Consider the following 18,496-nt stretch of genomic DNA (forward strand, 5'->3'; position numbering starts at 1 on the left):
TTAAACCTCCGAGTGGCTATTCAGCTGTATTCTAGTTTGTATTGGTTTTGTCTGCTGCAGTGCTTCAGCATGCAGGTGTGCTGTCAGCACTAGCATTGCCAGCCTTTTGTCATGTTCTGAGCAGTTCTCGACTCTTCTGGTGTCTGACTGCTTGACTTTTCTTGCTTCCTTCAAGCTGGGATTGCTGCTGACTTGAGACAGCGCTGTTGGCGCATGTGGAATTTTGCAACAGTGATCACTCTGGTTAATTAGGGATCAGGCTGGAGAGGCTCCAAAGGATGTTCATCCCTCTTAGCCAGAAGTCCTACTTCAGGGGGTGTAAAAGAGCTCTACGCTTCCATGCAGGAGCAAAGGGAGATGGGAATTCTTCTTATGTGGCATCTTCAGAACTGGAGGTTTGCAGCCATGGTAGCTCTTTTTGTATGGTCCTTTTGCTAATCTCTTTGTGGATGAGTGTAGTCATTTTGATCCATCCAGGATACCACAGCATCCATCCAAGATCGCTTTCTGCCTTTTGTTCCCTCCCAGTGCCCGTAAACATGCATTGCCGGCTGTAGCTCTCAAAATGTGCCCTGCATGTTGAATCTTTTTTACTAAGATCTCTAAGTAACACTTACTCTGGTGCTTTTGGGGAATTACTTTAATTGGGTGGCAGGATGCCAGATTTTTTTTTTTTTTTTTTTAAATCTAGTCCTCTTTGGAACCTGGTATTTGATTAACCAGTAGTACGGGAACAGCAGCTGTTCAGCACAGTGACTTTCAGCTTTAATGTTCCAGGATTCATTCCTGTGCACTGGAATACATGAGATGTACTGGAAATGTCAGACCTTCCCCATCATTTTGAATTAAGTAGAATGGCTATGGCAGAGGCAGCACCTCAATAAATGGTTTAAGTGCTGAGCGTCTCTGAACACGGATGGTATCCCACTGAAGTCTCTCTTTCTGGGAAGTGTCTAGCAAAACAAAACTTCAATTTGTCCCATTGTTCTCCTCCTGCTGAGCATGATGTTAGCACCTTATATTCTGTCAAAATTATTAAACCACCCATTCCATGAGGGGAGGGATAGCTCACTGGTTTGAGCATTGGCCTGCTAAACCCAGGGTTGCGAGTTCAATTCTTGAGGGGGCCATTTAGGGATCTGGGGCAAAAATTTGTCTGGGGAATGGTCCTGCCTTGAGCAGCAGGTTGGACTAGATGACCTCCTGAGGGCCCTTTCAACCCTGATATTCTATGAAACTTCTGTGTACACATTCAGCATTAAAGTATTGTCTTGTAGGGCTGACTAATCCTGCAATAAGCAAACTCCAATTAATATAATGAAGCACTGTTGTAATGAAAATCCCGTGACTTTTATATAAGGTGGAATAACAAGTTATGTATCAGTAACATTGTTGAATCCGCCTGTAATTTGGTACGATGAGGGTGTTCTGGGATCACTCTACTCAATTTTACAGCCTCTGCTGTCTCACTCCAAACTCTTCAGACTCTAACATGGCTTTTCTTGGAGAGAGTTTTCCCTCTTCAAAATAAAATCTTTCTTGTTTTGTTAACTCTTTAAACTGGAACAGTGTCCACAGCTGCAATTTATTCCTGGTGCTAAACTACCAGTGAGAATTCATTACATTGAGAGATTGGCAGAACTAGGTGAGTGAATTTGCAGCCACTTTGAAGGAGATAACAGAGATTAAGCATTGGGCTCACTCGATATAGACTTCCTGGAGTCAGAGTTGAATCCCAAATGGATAGACTCGGGCTATCTATCCCCCTGAAGTAGATAAGCTGAGTTTCATGCAGTTCTGTCCTATGTGGATCTCTCCACAGACCCAAGAGGCTCTGTCTGTTTTGTGTGGGTGCTGAAGATTCCCTGGGACTCAGAATGTCAGGTATCCGGGCCAAAATCCATTTCTCTCCCCCGCCCACATACACACAACTGCAGTGCTGTGCATCTAGATGTCATGACCTTTCATTGGTGTTTGCTTGTACAAATAAAGTGCTGAGATCCCTTTGGGGATGAAAGGCTCTATATAAATGTCAAATACTGCTACTTTGGGGGGCCACCTAATATGGAATTTATGGCTCTTAAGAGTTCTACAGCAGGGTAACTGACCGCAATGTGCGAGTGGAACTCCAGTAGTGTCCTGTTCCTTTTGTCATGGGCTAAGGTGTGCTTTCTTGTTTGGATCAATGTTTTAATACTTTGCATTTAACTAGATAGAACCTTCTGTATAGGCGTCTCAAAGGACTTTTCAGATATTACTTAAGCCTTGCATCACCTCTGAAATAGGGAAGTGCTCCCCCTTTTTACTGAGGCACAAGTGAAGGGACTTACTTAAGCTTAGACAGGGAAGCTGTGACAGAGCTGGGAATAGAGACTAGCTTTTTCCAATCCTGTCCCTTAACCAGATTGATTTACATCAGCAATGTAGAATTGGGGTAAACCACTGGTAGTCATCTGAGCACCATTCCACTTTTCTTGTAAGTACGTCCGATGAATCTGAAGCATTTGGGAAATTCATGTGTGAAACGTGGAGATCACCATAAAATCTTTAAAGTGCTAAAAGTTCATAAAGTTGCACGAGATAGACCATAAAATGTGGGGGAGACTTTCAAAGACACACATGGCAGCCAGGCACCCAGGTTTCTCATGTGCCTTTGAAAATGTCCTGTCTTTACACACAACTCATTTAGGTGGGAAAGAAGGGAAAGGCAGCTGCATGCAGTGTATCTATTTGATCTGCAGATGTCGCTGTTAAACCACTTAACTGGTGCAGGGGTAGAAATGCTGCTCTTTTGAATTCCAAAACTGTTGATACTGGCATTTTATATAACCTTAAGTAAAGTATGCAAGCTTTAAAAAAGGTTTATATTCTCGGTAAGGCTAACTTGCTTTTGACTTGAGGTGCAAATTGCATCAGATGTTGCCACTGTGCACTGAATCTAGTTGGCATGTTTGGCAGTTGCTTTGTAACTGTTTGGGTGCCGGAACGAATGCTCAGAACACTCTAGCGAAGCCTTAAAGTATTAGGCAACTTTGCAGAAAGCAATATACACCTCTACCTCAATATAACGCAGTCCTCGAGAGCCAAAAAATCTTCCCGCATTATAGGTGAAACCGCGTTCTATCGAACTTGCTTTGATCCACCCGAGTGTGCAGCCCCCCCCCCCCCCCCCCCCCCCCAGAGCACTGCTTTACCGCGTTCTATCCAAATTCGTGTTCTATCGGGGTAGAGGTGTAATTAGACTTAAATTTTCAGTAAAATGAGGAAGCCACCAGGTGGCAGCTCTCTTTGTTCTGGTGCATCTCAGCTGTTGTGTTGTTTCTGGCCCACAGATTCCAGAATCCCATGGACTGAACACCACAGTCTAGACTAACTGACAGACAGAATTCTTCTCCTGTTAGGTAAGCAAGGAGTAGACACCAATTATGCAAATTCTCAGCCATAGTCTTCCTTTTTAATTTTACATTTTTCAAACTGTCTAAATAAGGAAGTTGCCATCTCATACGGTGAAATTCAGAGCCAGAAACCAGGATAGCTCGCAGCTGCACTACCTTTGTGGATCGGTTATGTTTTTAAAGGTGGCTTAGTCACGTCATGGTGAGCATTTTTGCTCTTGGTATTGGGGGTCTGCTGAGAAAGAGGTGGGATTGCCACCCATTTTTCAATCTCCTATGGCAATTAGTTTAGTTTAAGAAAACCCTCAGAGCTAATGGATTTTATCTAATGCTGATTAGCTGTGCAGTGATGCTGAAGTATCCATAGGGATGCTATTAAAGACTAAAGCGGTATTCACATACTTGATGATGAATAGGCATAGTATTGTTTGTGCTCTTGTATACTAATACTGGGAGTGACCAGGTACAGTATACAGAGCTTTTTACGTCTAGGTTACTGAATCTGGACCGAGTTGAAAAAAATCTTCAGTTAGTATTTGACTATTCTGTGGCCTCTGTTAAATGAATTTCTTCCGGTCTCTGTGGGGGAGGAGGTGAGGAGCAGTCTATCACAGTTGGTAGTCTAGAGTAACCATGAACACTCAATTCACTTATTTGCTCTAGAGGAATAAAACTGGCCCCCTAGCGCTGAGCTGCATTGGGTATTTCTGTCCTTGTACGTGGAAATCTGTCATGCCACTTCATTCATTCAACACACTTCTCCAGCACTCATTTTAAACTCTCTGCCCTCACTTGTTCCCTGTAGCGCATTCCCTATGTCTGCTGCTCTTTGCATAAATCTTAATATTTCCTCATAAATTAAATCCTTCAGATTTTTGCCTTTTTATCCAAGGAAGTTTTTCTTGCAGTACAAGGACTGTTATGTGCATGATCAAGTTCAGTGATTTTTCAAACTTTTTTCTGGCGACCCAGTTGAAGAAACTTGTTGATGGTGTCCCTAGCCTCTGTTTGCCAGAAGCTGGGAATGGGTGACAGGGGATGGATCGCTTGATGATTCCCTGTTCTGTTCATTCCCTTTGGGGCACCTGGCATTGGCCACTGTCGGAAGACAGGATCCTGAGCTAGATGGACCTTTGGTCTGACCCAGTAGAGCCGTTCTTATGCCTGCGACCCAATGGAGCTGGGGATGAGGGGTTTGGGGTGTGGGAGGGGTTCAGGGCTGGAGCAGGAGGTTGGGGTGCAGGAGGGGGTCAGGGCTCTGGGCTGGGGGTACAAGATCTGGGGTGGGGTGGGGATGAGGGCTTTGGGGGGCTCAGGGCTGGGGCAAGGGTTTGAGGGGGCTCAGGCTTATCTCGGGCGGCTCCCGGTCAGCGGCACAGCGGGAGTGCTAATGCAGGCTTCCTGCCTGTCCTGGCACCGCGGACCGCACTGTGCCCCAGAAGTGGCCAGCAGCAGGTCCGCCTCCTAGGCAGAGGCGCACGAATAGCTCCGTGCGGCTCTTGCCTGCAGGCACCGTGCCCCCCCTCCCCCAGCTCCCATTGGTTGGGAACCAGCCAATAGGAGTGCCGAGCTAGTGCTCAGGGCGGGGGCAGCGCACAGAGCCCTGTGGCCCCCCGCCTAGGAGCTGGACCTGCTGCTAGCCGCTTCTGGAGCACAGCGCGGTGTCCGAACAGGTAGGGTCTAGCTTGCCTTAGCCGGGCAGCACTGCCGCCGGGACTTAACAGCTTGGTCGGCAGTGTTGACCAGAACCGCTGCAACCCAGTGCTTTACATTGTGTGACTCAGTACTGGGTCACGACCCACAGTTTGAAAACCACTGATCTAGTTAACTATTAGATGGATCTCTCTCTTTCACTCTCTTAAATCAGCATAATTTAATCTAAAAGTTTATGCCACACTCATGTGGCATAGAGGTGCAGCACATGTTTAAGTGTCAGAATAGAAACCTGATAGGTCCTATAGAAGTTACTCCCAGATCTTGCTGAAGACCTTACAGCATTAACTTGACACAATGAGCTTGAATGAGAGATAAGTGGAGATTTAATAAAAAGTTGCTTAGTTGGTCAGTATTTGGCAGCTCACCAACAAGGTCAAACGGTTGCTACCACGTGATAATCAAATCTCTTCCCAAGAAAACATTGGGAAGATTCTTGTAAACATACTAGATTCACTATAAGTATGTGGTTTTCTGGGAACTAGTTGAATGCAATGCAGAGTGCTTCAACTGTGTATAAATATGCATATGTATTTTTATGCGATATCATTCATTTGAACTACAGTGAAGCAAACTCGTTTTGTCTTTACTGAAGAAAAGTCTGTCTAGAGCAAATGTAGTGTCCACTTTCCTTAACTTCAGTTAGTCAAGAGGTCTCCCGCAGGGGCAAAGTTGCAGAATGTTGGTGTGTACTTACACCCTGCCCCTGAAAGAGACTTCTCCTTAAGTGAAAGTTTCGATTCTTTTGGAGGTGGTGTCCTACTAAGTGCTATTCAGCTGTGGGGATAATCAGCTCGTACAACAATCCCTTTTATTGATCAGAAAGGGGAAACTAAAGCACAGAATTTGTGACTCAAGATAATAGATGCTAGAAGCAAGGGCTAACTGTGTCCCCTGGTCTAACCACTGGATAACATGCTTCCATTCTGCTGCTTGAGGGTAGGGTTGCCAACATTCTAATTGCACAAAACCAAACACCCTTGCCGAGGCGCCCCCCGCCTCCCTCCGTCGCTCGCTCTACCCCACCGTCATGCACTTTGGCTGGGCCGGGAGTGAGGGCTCCAGCTGGGTGTGTGGGCTCTGTCGTGGGGCCAGAAATGAGGGGTTCATGGTGTGGGAGGGGGCTCTAGGGTGGGGCTGGGGATGAGGAGTTTGGAGTGCAGGAGCAGGTTCAGGGTTGAGGCAGGGAATTGGGGTGTGGGCTCTGGGGTGGGGCTGGGCATGGGGGGTTTGGGGTGCAGGCGCGGGCTCAGGGCTGGGGTATGGGGTTGGGGTGTGGGGTGCAGGCTCCGGGAGGGGGCTCAGGGCTGGGGCAGGGGTTTCAGGGCACAGGCTTTGGCCGGGCGGCGCTTACCTCAGGCAGCTCCCGGTTGGCGGCACAACAGGGCTAAGGCAGGCTCCCTGTCTGCCCTGGGTCAGCACTGCTCCCGAAAGCACCTGGCATGTCCAGGCCCTAGGCTGAGGCACAGCCATATGGCTCTGCGTGGTGTGCACTGCCCACGCCCACAGCTGCCACCCCCTCAGCTCCCATTGACCGTGGTTCCTCGCCAATGGGAGCTGTGGAGCCGGCACTCAGGGCGGGGGCAGCATGCGGAGCTTCCTGGCCGCCTCTGAGCCTAGGGGCTGCAGGGACATGCTGGCCATTTCTGGGAGCTGCGCGGAGCCAGGGCAAGCAGGGAGTCTGCCTTAGCCCCGCTATGCCGCCGACCGGACTTTTAACAGCCGGGCATTCCGGTCGAAAACCGGACGCCTGGCAACCCTGTCTCTGGTATACCACTATCTTATCTAGCTCCCAAAATACCATGTGGGAAGGATCTTTCAGTAGTCTGTAGCACTAAAACCCTGAAACATACATGATGTGTGATGCTGCTTATTAACTAAAGTGCCCCTACACCCATGACTCAGAACACAATTTCTAATCGCTCTGTGGTGCTGGCTTCCTAACACGACTGACATCTGCATTCTCTGTAAACTCTGCACACAGTAAAAGATTTGTCCTATTCTAGACCTGTTATATAAACCATCTCCAGCTCATATTCTAATTTGCAAGTGTGTTTAATGTCTCCTCTTTGAGATCAGAGATAATGTGAGGGGGTGAGCTGTCTGCTGAGTCAGTCTTTACTGCCTCTTGTTTTTGCCCTCCAGCCCTCCTACACACTCCACCTGCATGCTGGTCTAACCTTTAGCAGCTGAAATCTTGATGTGGTTTTTCTCTGTGCAGTGGGTAACAGTCAAGCAATCTTTGTTTTCCTTTTGCCTAAACGATCCTCCTCCTTCCCCCCCCCCCAATACAGTTTGTTTTTTTTCACAAGGAGATGTAGCTAAAAAATTTTTTTTGGAGGGGCTGCTGCAGATGAAGAGAAATGTTCTTACTAAAGCGTGAGCACTTAAGCCTACTGGGGTGTCTCTGTGTTGGCAAACAGCCAGAATAATCCAAACATGTCTTTCCTTTGAAACATCTAAACTCCTTGCAAATGTGAATGCATTTATAGTCTAGAGGCAGCTTAATCACCAGGCTGATACTTCACTATCCTACAACATCATGTGCACAGCCTACAGAACTGGGTCAGTGTCATCTAATGGACTTCAAGATAACTTAGCTCAGTAATAGTAGGAGAGTCCTAGATATCACTGTTGGAATAAATTTGATTTCTGCTTTTCCTGTGGAACATCAATAGCAACTCATTTCTTACTTGCATGAAATGGTGTGTTTGTGCCCATGTTGGACGTACATGTCTGAATTGTCCAAAAAATAAACTATGGGTCGGTTGGCATTGCTTCCAATACCACCATGCAGCTAGTACACTGTTGAGTTGGCCTATATTAAAACAGGTGTTTGGGTTTTTTTTGGTCTGCCAATAAATTCCTTAATTCTTGTGGCATAGGAATTCTCTAAAGCCTGGTCCACGTTTTTATTGTGCAAAATGCGGACTTCAGGCTTAAACTAAGCCCATCGTTGTAAAGAGGGTTAGGAAACCGTGGCTGAGTTGCACATTTCCATCTAGTTTACAGTCCTGTCTGAACTTGTAGACAAGACCAGAAAACTTTGTCCGGCTGTAAACTTTTGGTCTGTTTTTAAATGCAAATCTTCGGTGAGGTTTTGCTGGAGGACTTAACTGAATAATCTAGACATGGCACTGTTTTTATATTTGTCCTATATTACTAGGACAAATATAAAGTATACCTGGTGTGAAAGCCCCCTATCAAATGTCAAACTTGTTTGTTTGTTGTAGAACTGTGGTGCATAGAACACTTGAGTTTGACAGGGCTGCTTGCTTACATTCTCTAGCTGTTTGATTTCTCTAAATATAGATGCATGTAAAAATGCTTCAGCAGTGTTAACTTTGCATATTTTCAGTTGCTCTCCTATCTCTGTTCAGGGTGCATTATACAGCCTTCTTCCCCCCCCCACCTTGTTCCTGTCTCTACCCGGCTTGCATTCCACAACCCTTAGAATAGCATTTCTCCTTTCCTCTACACTGGATCATTTGTTTAGGATCTGTTTAAATTTTGAATCCTAGGAACTGTCTCCAAATCACTTAAACTACCAGACACCTTTGATAGTTGCATTCAAACTTTTTTCCCTGTGGCATTTTAAGTCTCCTTCCTACTTTAAAAAAAAAAGTGGATTTTGGCAACTTTAAGTTACTTGTTGCTATAGCTAGTGTGTGGAATTAATCTTGAATCCCAAAATACCATCTGATTAAGTGCTGTTGCAGTTTGCTTATTAGGCAGCCAGCTCTTTCAGTTAAAGGTCTGAAGGGAAAGTTCCTTTTATTTTTTTTATGACTGATGGCAGCTTTGACTGGAGAAATCAACCATGTTTTGAATTCTTCCTCCTCCATATTGTGTATACAAGAGCTCATGCATGAGCTCTTCTTTCCTGTGAGAAGAACTTTGCTTCACAGCCAGTCCTAAGCAGAGGAACTCACTATATTATTATTACATGCCTTGTAGCTGTGGCAGGTCACAAGAAAAGTGAGTGCAAGAGCAGCTCTGTGGTCAATACTTGGCAGAAATTGTTTGGACAGTGGGCTTTTCAATCTGAAGGGCTCCTCAGTTTTCCACTCAGCACCAGTGTTTATCATTGCTGATAACTTAGGATAATTCTCCCCCCCACATCTCCCCGCTTCATGTTACACATGTTGCTCCGAGGCCAAATAAGTCAGAACAAGTGCAACTCTTCTCCTGATTCAAAAGATTACAGTATGTCCTGTTCTGCCAGTCTTCCTTGAGGTGACTCCCAACGTGCTGTTTTTTATTTTTGCGGTGGGATTGAAGATTGATTTGTTTTTGTTTTTTAGTAGTTTATATATTCAGTAGAAGCAGGCTTTGTATTTTACCTCAGTCTCTTTGGGTGAGAGAAGCCATTTGGTTCTGTCTGACTTTCTTTAATTGCATTTTCTAGCATTTCTCTTTCTGAAGGACACCAAGTGGTCTACAAAATTAACTAGTAAATGCAGCAGGTGTCTAATAGAGCACAGCAACCCTTCTCTGAGTCTTTTTAAATTGTCACAGGCATTTTGAGCCCAGGGTGGGTGCTTTTTTTGGTTATAGATCTAAACAGGGTAAAACACTGCACAACAGTTCACAGCAGGAGGTCATTACTATGAGGCTTCAGAGAGGCATAATTACTGGAGCTGGAGCCTGACCAGCACGCTGGTGTTAACACCTTTTTGCTCCTCTGAGAAGCACAAGGAGAGGTTTTTAACTAGGGGTGTCACACTTGGTAGCTTGTTGTTACCCAAGCTTCTTGCGCACACCTAGGAGCACCTTGCACACTCCATTCCCCCCAAAAGCTCCCTGGGGTGCCACCCTCCCATCCCCCTCTTTTTCAGGGACTCGCTGCAACTCCCCAGTCTCCCCCAGCTAGGGGCTCTGTGTGCCCCTCATTCCCTCTCCTCCCCCCTGTCTGCTAAGGACCTTTATGCCAGGCAGAGTGACACACCAGGGTCTCCCATTCTCTCCCGTACCAGCACCATTGCAGAGGCTCTGTGGGGACCAGTATGGGGGGGATGGGGGCACAATCTCCGCCCATCAGGCGTTGTTCCCCCATTCTTCCCCCATACCAGAGTTCTCTCTGCCCCCTGTTCACACCTTCCCTCCCTCTTCTGTGCCCTATTCCCTCATCCTCATACCAGGGTCCCACATTCCACCCTAATATGATGGTATATGTGCATGCCCCCATTCTCCTTCCCCCATTGTTCTTAATTCAAAGTACCAATGTTAAATTCTGTTGGGACGATGAGCAGGGATGAGGTACAGTATTGTTATTGTGGAAGGTGTTCATGGGGCCATCAACCAGGAGTTTGATCTGTAGACAGTTGCAGAGGTGCTTGAGGCTGTGCTAAAGAGTTCCTTGCGACTCCATGTGTTCCTGATTGCCCCCCCTCCCCTTTTGGTTTTTCAGTTTTCCCCAAAATCAATAGGATTCTGGCCATTGATTCCTAGAATGTTCCCTGAAACTTTGGAATTGATTGACTGTGACCTTCAAAAGTTACCGAGTTACAGACAGACAGAGAAATGCTGTAAAGTCTCTGCAAACTCGACCAATTCTCACAAGTAATCAGGACCACTTTATTGAAGAAAGATGGCACTTCCTCGGTGTAGTTAGTCCCTTCAGGGCTGTGCTGGTTCTGATTTGAGGAAGTAGTGCCTCTCACATGAGCGCTGCTTCCTGCAGCACCTGAACTTTCCTTGAAGGCCCCCTCGCCACGATCTAACTGAATCACAGCTCTTGGTGTATTCAGCAGATTTCTGGCCATTAATAAACAAAGGTTGGTCAGAGTCTCGCTGCAGCCATGTTGATGACCTGCATAGGAGACTCTTGTGCCCCTTTACAAAAAGCCCAAATCCCCAGGTTTTGCCTGCTTTTCCTTTCCCTGTTAATTAGGGCAGTGGTTCTGCATTTATGAATGGCACGTAGCAGAGACCGGAAGCTTAACCCCTTTGCTACCTCTCAACTCCAATCAAAGGGAATGGTGGTTGTAGTACTGGGAACTCATCCTCGGGTGCTGGCTTGGATAAATATTTCTGCAGATAGTCCTCAGGTGGAGTATATTGTAGAAATGCCGACTAAAGTCACTTCATTAGAGCCTCTGCCATACAGTGCAGAAAACATAGCAACAGCAGCAGTAATCACATCATCCAAGATATTTCCTTATAAAGTATTGGCGGGGCTGCAGAACACTGCCAGCAGGAGTGGTCCATACTGCCAGTAATTCCCCTCCTTTTTCCTTTCTCTGTGGCAGTAAAGACTTGATTTATGCGAAATCCACACCCTTGACTGTAAGGTTTGTGTGGAAATTGCTGAGATGTCTGCAAGATGCAGATTCTGTAACTGTCATGTCTACAGACTCAAGAATAACACTAGGGTTTTGCAAAACAAAAATATTTTTTCGAAGGGTGTATGTCACTCACCATGTAGCCATTCAGAGCAGCAACAGAAACAGCTTTTCAGACAGCCCTAAAACAAAAGGACATGATTCCTGAGAACCTTTTGAGGCAGCATCTTTTAATGTCCTTTTTGCCATCCCCAAAAGAAGCCTAGGGTCACTTACATTGCAGAAGCAAACTAAGGCATACTTCTATACTTCTTAACTCTTTCACTAGTTGAGAAAAATGTCTGGAAAACAATTCTTCTGATTGTGGGACAACAACCTAACCTATTTCCAAAGAAATATAATTTTTTTTACTGTTGTTACTTGCATATTTACTGTTGGATCATGTTGAGTACAAACCAGCTGCAAGAACCAAAGGCTCCAAAACGTCATTTACTTTTGTTTCATGACTCTGGCATGAGTGGATGTGAGCTTTGGGAAGTTTAGCTGTGCTGCAGTGTTTCTAACCCCGCTTGGGATTTGGAGCTCTAGGAGATTGTGCTCATCTCTTAGAGAACTGGCCCCTCTAAAACAGGGGTTCTCAAACCTTTCTGCTGGTGACCCCTTTCACACAGCAAGCCTCGGAGTGTGACACCCCCCCCCCTTATAAATTAAAAACACTTTTAAAATATATTTAACACCATTATAAATCCTGGAGGCAAAGCAGGGTTTGGGATGGAGGCTGACAGCTCTGACCCCTCCATGTAATAAACTTGTGACCCCCTGAGGGGCCTCGACCCCCAGTTTGAGAAACCCTCCTCTAAAAACAAAACATAGGCCACTACACAAAGGGATCTCACAAAACTGGGTGACTGGGCAACAAAATGGCAGATGAAAATCAATGTGGATAAGTGCAAAGAAATGCACGTTGGAAAACCTAATCCCAACTACACACACACAGAAAGATCTGGTGTTACTGTGAATAGTTCTCTGAAAACATCTGTTCAATTTACAGTAAAAAAAGCTAATCATGTTAGGAGCCATTAGGAAAGGGATAGACAACAAGACAGAAAATATCATAACACCACTATATAAATCCATGGTACATGCACACCTTGAATACGGCGTGCAGTTCTGGTCACCCCGTCTCAAAAAAGGGCATATCAGAATTGGGAAAAAGTACAGCGAAGGGCAACAAACATGATTAGGGGTATGGAACAGCTTCCATATGAAGAGAGATTAAAAAGAGTGGGACTGTTCATCTTAGAAAAGAGATGACTAAAGGGGGAATAATTTTTACAGAAGTTTATAAAATCATGGCTGGTGTGAAGAAAGTGAATAAGGAAGTGTTATTTACCCCTTCACATAACACAAGAACCAGGGGTCACCCGATGAAATTAAGAGGCAGCAGGTTTAAAATAAACGTAGGCAAGTACTTGTCTGCTCTTAGGGTGTGTGTGTGTGTGTGTGTGTGTGTGTGTGTGTAACTATACACCACAATGAAAGGCAGGCTATGTGGACACTGCAGTACGTAGCTACACACGGCGGTGAAATGCTCTGCCAGTCTTTCACTGTAGTGGGGAAAGGCTCCAGCAGCAGGGAGGCAGCGAGACACGACACTCCTAAAAATAGCAATGTAGACATGGGAGGTGCTTCTTGGGTGTATAGAGAGCCCTGTAGAGTATGTACACTAGGTTCTGATGTATCTCTACTCTACTCGCGTGAGCAGTGCTGTAGCATCTAAACAGCTATTCACCCCCTTGCTAGGTGGGTGTACAGTGTCCGTACTCTCTACGCTGGAACTGTTGGAGACCTACTCTTCTATTGTAAGACCTTTCGGGCAGAGGCCCATCTTCTGTGTGTATTCTGTGAAGCCCCTCGCACAACTGTGAACATTAATCAAAAATCTGTGTTCTGGGGAAATGGGCAGACACAAAACCAGATGTTGGAAGGGTACTGAATTCTAGTGATAAGGGTGTTTGTACTACACTGATGGACTCTGCATGGGAAATCAATGCAGTGCATTTATTTGTACGTGGGAATGTTTTCAAAGCTGGCATTTTTCTGGTGGGATCGTTACCTTCTAGAACCTCCCAGAAGTGACGCCGTCCATCAGTCTATCCTTTTAGTATGTGCAGGCCGTCTACTCACTTCTCCAAATGAGTTTACACCTTTCTGTTTTCACTAGCTTTGGAAAATGGCCCTTCTTTCCCACAGCAAGGTGCTAGATTTGACAGTTCTCTTTTCACCATCGTCGTTTCCCAGCCCCTTACCATCGTGAACTTTGCATCTGGAAAATGTATTAATGGGAAAGGGTTTACCCCAGACTTAGCCAAGTGTTATGCTAGTTTTAAAGGGCCACTTCCAAGCTATGTTGTAAACAATCGTCTTTGCAGATTTTGGCTTCATGTAGCACTTCATTTTAAAGATACCTCCACTACTGCTTACCAGTGTGCAGTGTAGCCAGACCCTTCTTTCGGCAGTGTGTAGAGTACATACACTAAACTGCCCCCTTCCCCCTCCCCAGCAAAGGTGTAGATGGCGAGGCACTGCTTTGGGGAGTAGAGTAAGGACACGTCTAAACCTTGTGGGTATGAACCTCAGCATGGACCACACTCGGCCAAACGGTGCCTCCCCCATTGCAATGTAGCATCGTGCTGCAGGAGTCTTTCCCTGCCACAGAGAGAGACTCCAGCAGTGGGGAAAGACTGGCAGCGGGAAAGGTTACACACCACAGTGTGGACACAACCGGCTTTTCACTGCGGCATGCAGCTACAGGTATCCTACACCCTGTTGCCATGGTATGCAGTGTAGACATAGGCTAGAAGACCTTCTCCATGGCCTTGTCCACACCACTTTTTGGAGAAATTGCCCATCATTGTGCTCCCACTGGTGCAGCTCCAGTAGCAATGACTAGGGAGGCCTTAAGCAGCCACCAACATTTAACTACCATACTCACCAGACCTCTTCCGAGCAGGGTTAAATGATGTGCTGGTTAAGAACACCAGTGCCCTGGTTATACTATCACTCCTGACATGTCTTCTTCCAGTGAGGGGTTGTAACAACAGGAGACTTCACAAAAAAGTCTAGCATACCATTCCAGAGAGATGCCGCAGGCAGGCAGGTAGCAAAGTTGTGATGCAAGAGATTTTATGCTTAGAACTTCTGAAGGAGGATCACTTTCTACAGTGCGCCTTGAGCTACCAGTCTTCCTTTAATGTGAAGCAACAAACTTTTGCTGCAATGTAAATATGTGGCCAGCATGGCTTATTTTGTGAGTGAGCCACATAAGATTTGACATGTGCCAAAACCTCTCACGTGTAAACCGTGAGTCTCCTGGTCTCTGAGAATGCTGTCCTCCTGAATTCCAGTGGTGGAGCCTTATGTCCCCACTGGTGGTGAAATTAATTTCTTTTACACCACCTACCTTAACACCCTGTGGACTGAAAATACATTGCATGTTTTCTGTTCAAGGGGGAGCAAATGTCTCCTTACAGTTCCTGTCTGGCTTCTGTTTTAGTTGCCTTTATGGAACATCCTTTCGGGGGAAGTGGTTGCATGATTCAGAGAAAATACGGATTCTTTTTGTTAATCTCTGTGCTGTTAACTTGGCCTGTTGGGGTGGAGGGAAGGGAGCATGTATGAGGGGGAGGGTGATTTTGTCAATTTCAATCATAGATCCAACCATCTTGTGGAAGTATGGTTAACTGGCAAACTCTGATTTGATCTACATAGATGATCCTCACATGCAGCTGAAACAGGTGTTGAGCAGTCTAAAATTCCAGTGGACTAGGAAGCACAGTTGTGGAGGGCTCGCCAGCTTGATCACATGGCAAGCGTTCTGAGAGAAATAGAAATGTACAGTATAGAACAAATATTGCTCAGTACACAAAAACCTTCCTTCTGAAACCGAAAACAAACTTTTTACCTAGACATCTATAGGCACATCACTGCAGTTAAGGCCGGCCTCTGGTCTGTGTACTCTAGTCTAGCCTACTTACATCTGTCAGGCTAGCTATTGTTACCCTGAACAAGCCAATTGGGGCCCTCCTGGTAAGAGCAGCCCCACAGAGCAGAACCTCATGGCTATGAATTTGATTAGCCATACAGAAAAATATAATTGTTTAACCCTTTCTCCTCCCTCGTATATTTTTTGTGTGTGGTTAAGTGACACTGTTAATACACTCCGTCATAATACCAATGCTCATTGTGCTGTCACTCACTAATTCTGGCTTATGCCCCCGCTTTTAAAGCAGCTGGTGTATAGAGTTTGGTTGGAGGCGCAGTGGACTGCTACTCTGAGTTTCTGGCAAGCTCGGGAATTGAAGACACAATGCTGCCTGTCCTTTGGATAGCTGAGAATATGCCACAACTGTCTTGATGAAAACTGTTCCACTGTGCAATTATCTTTGCTGTCAGTTTTTCCTAATCAAAGCAAATTTTATCCTGTTTGAACTTTGGCCAGTTGCTTCTGGCTTTAAAATTGGTTTCCTTTCAGGTATTCAGAGTATCCCTCCACCATGCTTTGGGCAACTGTGCTTAAAAGAAATAAGCTTTCTGTTCGGTCTTTCCCGCTAGGTAATGCCAGCAGCCTCTTCTCAGTACTCATATAAAGTATGACATCTGTTCTCCAAAAATGCACTACTTGAGCGTTGCTTTCCACCACTGATGTCCCCTTTGTGCTGTCTAGCTCTTTCCTTTAACAAGGAGGTAAGAAATTTAACAAGTAACAGAACTAGCAAGGTTTGTGCATGATACAATTCAGCTAACGTTATCTTTGTTTTAACCCTCATCCCTCTCTTCTTTTGTTACCTTGTTTTTACGTTAGAATTACATTGTAAGGTTCTTTTCAGGGCTTCGCTTCTGTTGGAGTGGTATTGCTCTAAGCATGCTTTCTTAATATGTCAGTTGGCAGTTAAATGGGCAGAGGATACCCAGGGATAGAGCTAGTCCCCGCCCCCCTTTTAAAAAACTTTCCCTCCAGCTATTTCAGTAGCTAAATTAACATGTTTACAGCACTAAAATGCTAAGTTCATGCTTACAAGATCTCGTCCTCTTTGAGGAGTACAAACCTGATCAAAACTTGTAGCACTGAGCATCTCGGTGATTTGCAGAGACTGTCTTAATGCAAAACAAGCCTATTGAATCTTTTTTTAGCCTTTGGCTTGTAAATAAATAAGCCCCACAGCTCTGTTTGTTGGAAAGATTATCCCTGTCCAGACGCCAGAGCCTTGCAATAGTTTGTCTCCTGTCGCTCTTTCCTTTTGGTTCCCCTCCATAACCTTGGGTGCCTTCACTGAGTCCAGTGTCCTTCCAGCGACATTACGTAGTTATTTTCTATACTGGTTTATTTTTTTCATTCTGCATTGCCCGTAGGTCTTTGTGGTGGGAAAATCCTTTGGGTTTTCAAAAAGATGCCCAAGTCTATTACCATCAGTAGTAACTCTGGGAACTGCAGAAACAAAAGGATTAATGGCAAACAAATATACAACATGTGCAGTCCCAAGTGGTGCAAAAATATTCGGCATCACAGCCACTGTTGAGGTACAGTTCAGAGCTAGGCCTGCATGTGTTGGCTGCCTGCTGTGGTCAGCGTATCACCAACAAATCAACCCAATGGATAGTTGAATTTGATGGGGTTCCCAGAAGGGCCTGAGAAATGGCTTTCTGCTGTGGCCTATTGCTTTTGCTGCCGACAAATGGGAGTGCTAAGCATCTGACCTCCAGATAACCATAGTCTGTCCTGTACCAGTGTGTGCTCGGTTGAGCCCTTGGAGTGCTTCACGTCCGCTCGCAACCCAGCGGGCGTGAGGGAGAATGATCAACAAAATGCTTATTTCAACAAGGGCAGGTGCTCTTTTTGCCTTTTTAATCAGTCGGAATGTAAGTTACACTAGTTCTGGTAGCAAGTTCCGAACTTAAGTGCAGTTTTTCTTCTAGTGCTGCAAAAAGGCGCAGCTGATGTGTGTGTCTCCTCACTTCCTGAAGGACTCTGAAGGCAGCTTTCCAGGAACCCACCTAGAGCTTGACGTTTGTTATATGCTCTTCAAACGTTGCCCTACTGTCTGCAGATTGGCGTGCAAGAAATAGAACTACAGTGTCCTACTGAATGGTCAGCTACAAACCAACTTACCTACCATTTACAGGTCAGGCCTATTGAGGAAGGGGAGAAAATCATTTGCATTTGATTGCATGTTTTGGCTCTGGTGTAAGCGCCAGGTTCTTTTCTGGTACTTGTGAGAGTGGGGTGTGGGGGGAAAAAAGAAGAATTCCGATCATTTTGGGTAGGCAGAAGTGGGGCACGATCATCTTTTGTCTTTCCCAATACTGTGTTATGTGCCTTCATTTAAATCCGCCAAACAGATTCAAGGCTGCAAAGTTTTGCTTCTAGGTTTTTAATGTGAGGGGCTCGTGGATTATTAAGGCTGAGCAGCAGCAAGGGACTAGATAAAGCGTTTTTGTTCTTGTTCGTATAGATTAGTTTGCCTTCATAAATCCAGTCACTGTCTATGCAACAAGACAAGTCCATAGGGTGTATTTTGGGAGCAGACTGTGGAGCTAGTCTGAATACACCTTTGTGGCTCTCCGGCTTGGAGCCAAACTAGCACCTTCCACATAAGGCAGGACTCAGCTGGAAAGTTGCTTAGCACAGCCCCTTGTTGGGGTAGGCAAGAGGTGGCTAATGACACCCAACACCTCATTTGTTTGTTTCTGGTAACGAGTTCCCCACATTGTTAGCAGGGCCATAAATTCACAGAGGAGCTCAATTTACCAAAATCGTGGAGTTATTTTGTGATGTGTAGAGAGATTTCTTCTCCTGCCAGAGTCTGCAGAGAGAAATATGCGTTAGTCCCAGCCTCGATGAGCTTACATTATCTGTTGCTCTTTGTTAGAGTTGGCACACTGGGGTCCCAATCCTGTTGGGGGTCTAGTTGCTACCACAATCCAAATAATAAAGTTTATAATGAGTCTGCTGTTGGGTTTTTTGTTTTCTAAGTTTATCCATTTACACTAAATTGAAGTCCCAGCTGTGCACACTTTCAAATAAGCAGTTTTTAAGTTTCTGGA

General features: G+C 45.4%; 1 protein-coding gene across 16 annotated transcripts in view; it reads left to right on the plus strand.

Moving 5' to 3' along the window:
* GNG7 (G protein subunit gamma 7) overlaps positions 1 to 18,496 on the plus strand; it is a 131,729-nt gene that overhangs the window by 38,217 nt on the left and 75,016 nt on the right. For 2 of the 16 annotated variants that reach the window (XM_024108129.2, XM_065578510.1), the window contains exon 3: positions 3,333 to 3,401. The exons of 12 other annotated variants lie outside the window; for them this stretch is intronic. The gene's annotated coding sequence lies outside the window, so the exon portion shown is untranslated. Of the gene's footprint in view, positions 1 to 3,332; positions 3,402 to 17,368; positions 17,575 to 18,496 lie in introns of all 16 variants that reach the window. 2 more of the 16 variants (XM_065578516.1, XM_065578511.1) reach the window with 1 other exon arrangement.

Source organism: Chrysemys picta, chromosome 25, assembly GCF_011386835.1.
Source record: "Chrysemys picta bellii isolate R12L10 chromosome 25, ASM1138683v2, whole genome shotgun sequence".
In the NCBI taxonomy this organism is placed as follows: Eukaryota; Metazoa; Chordata; order Testudines; family Emydidae; genus Chrysemys; species Chrysemys picta.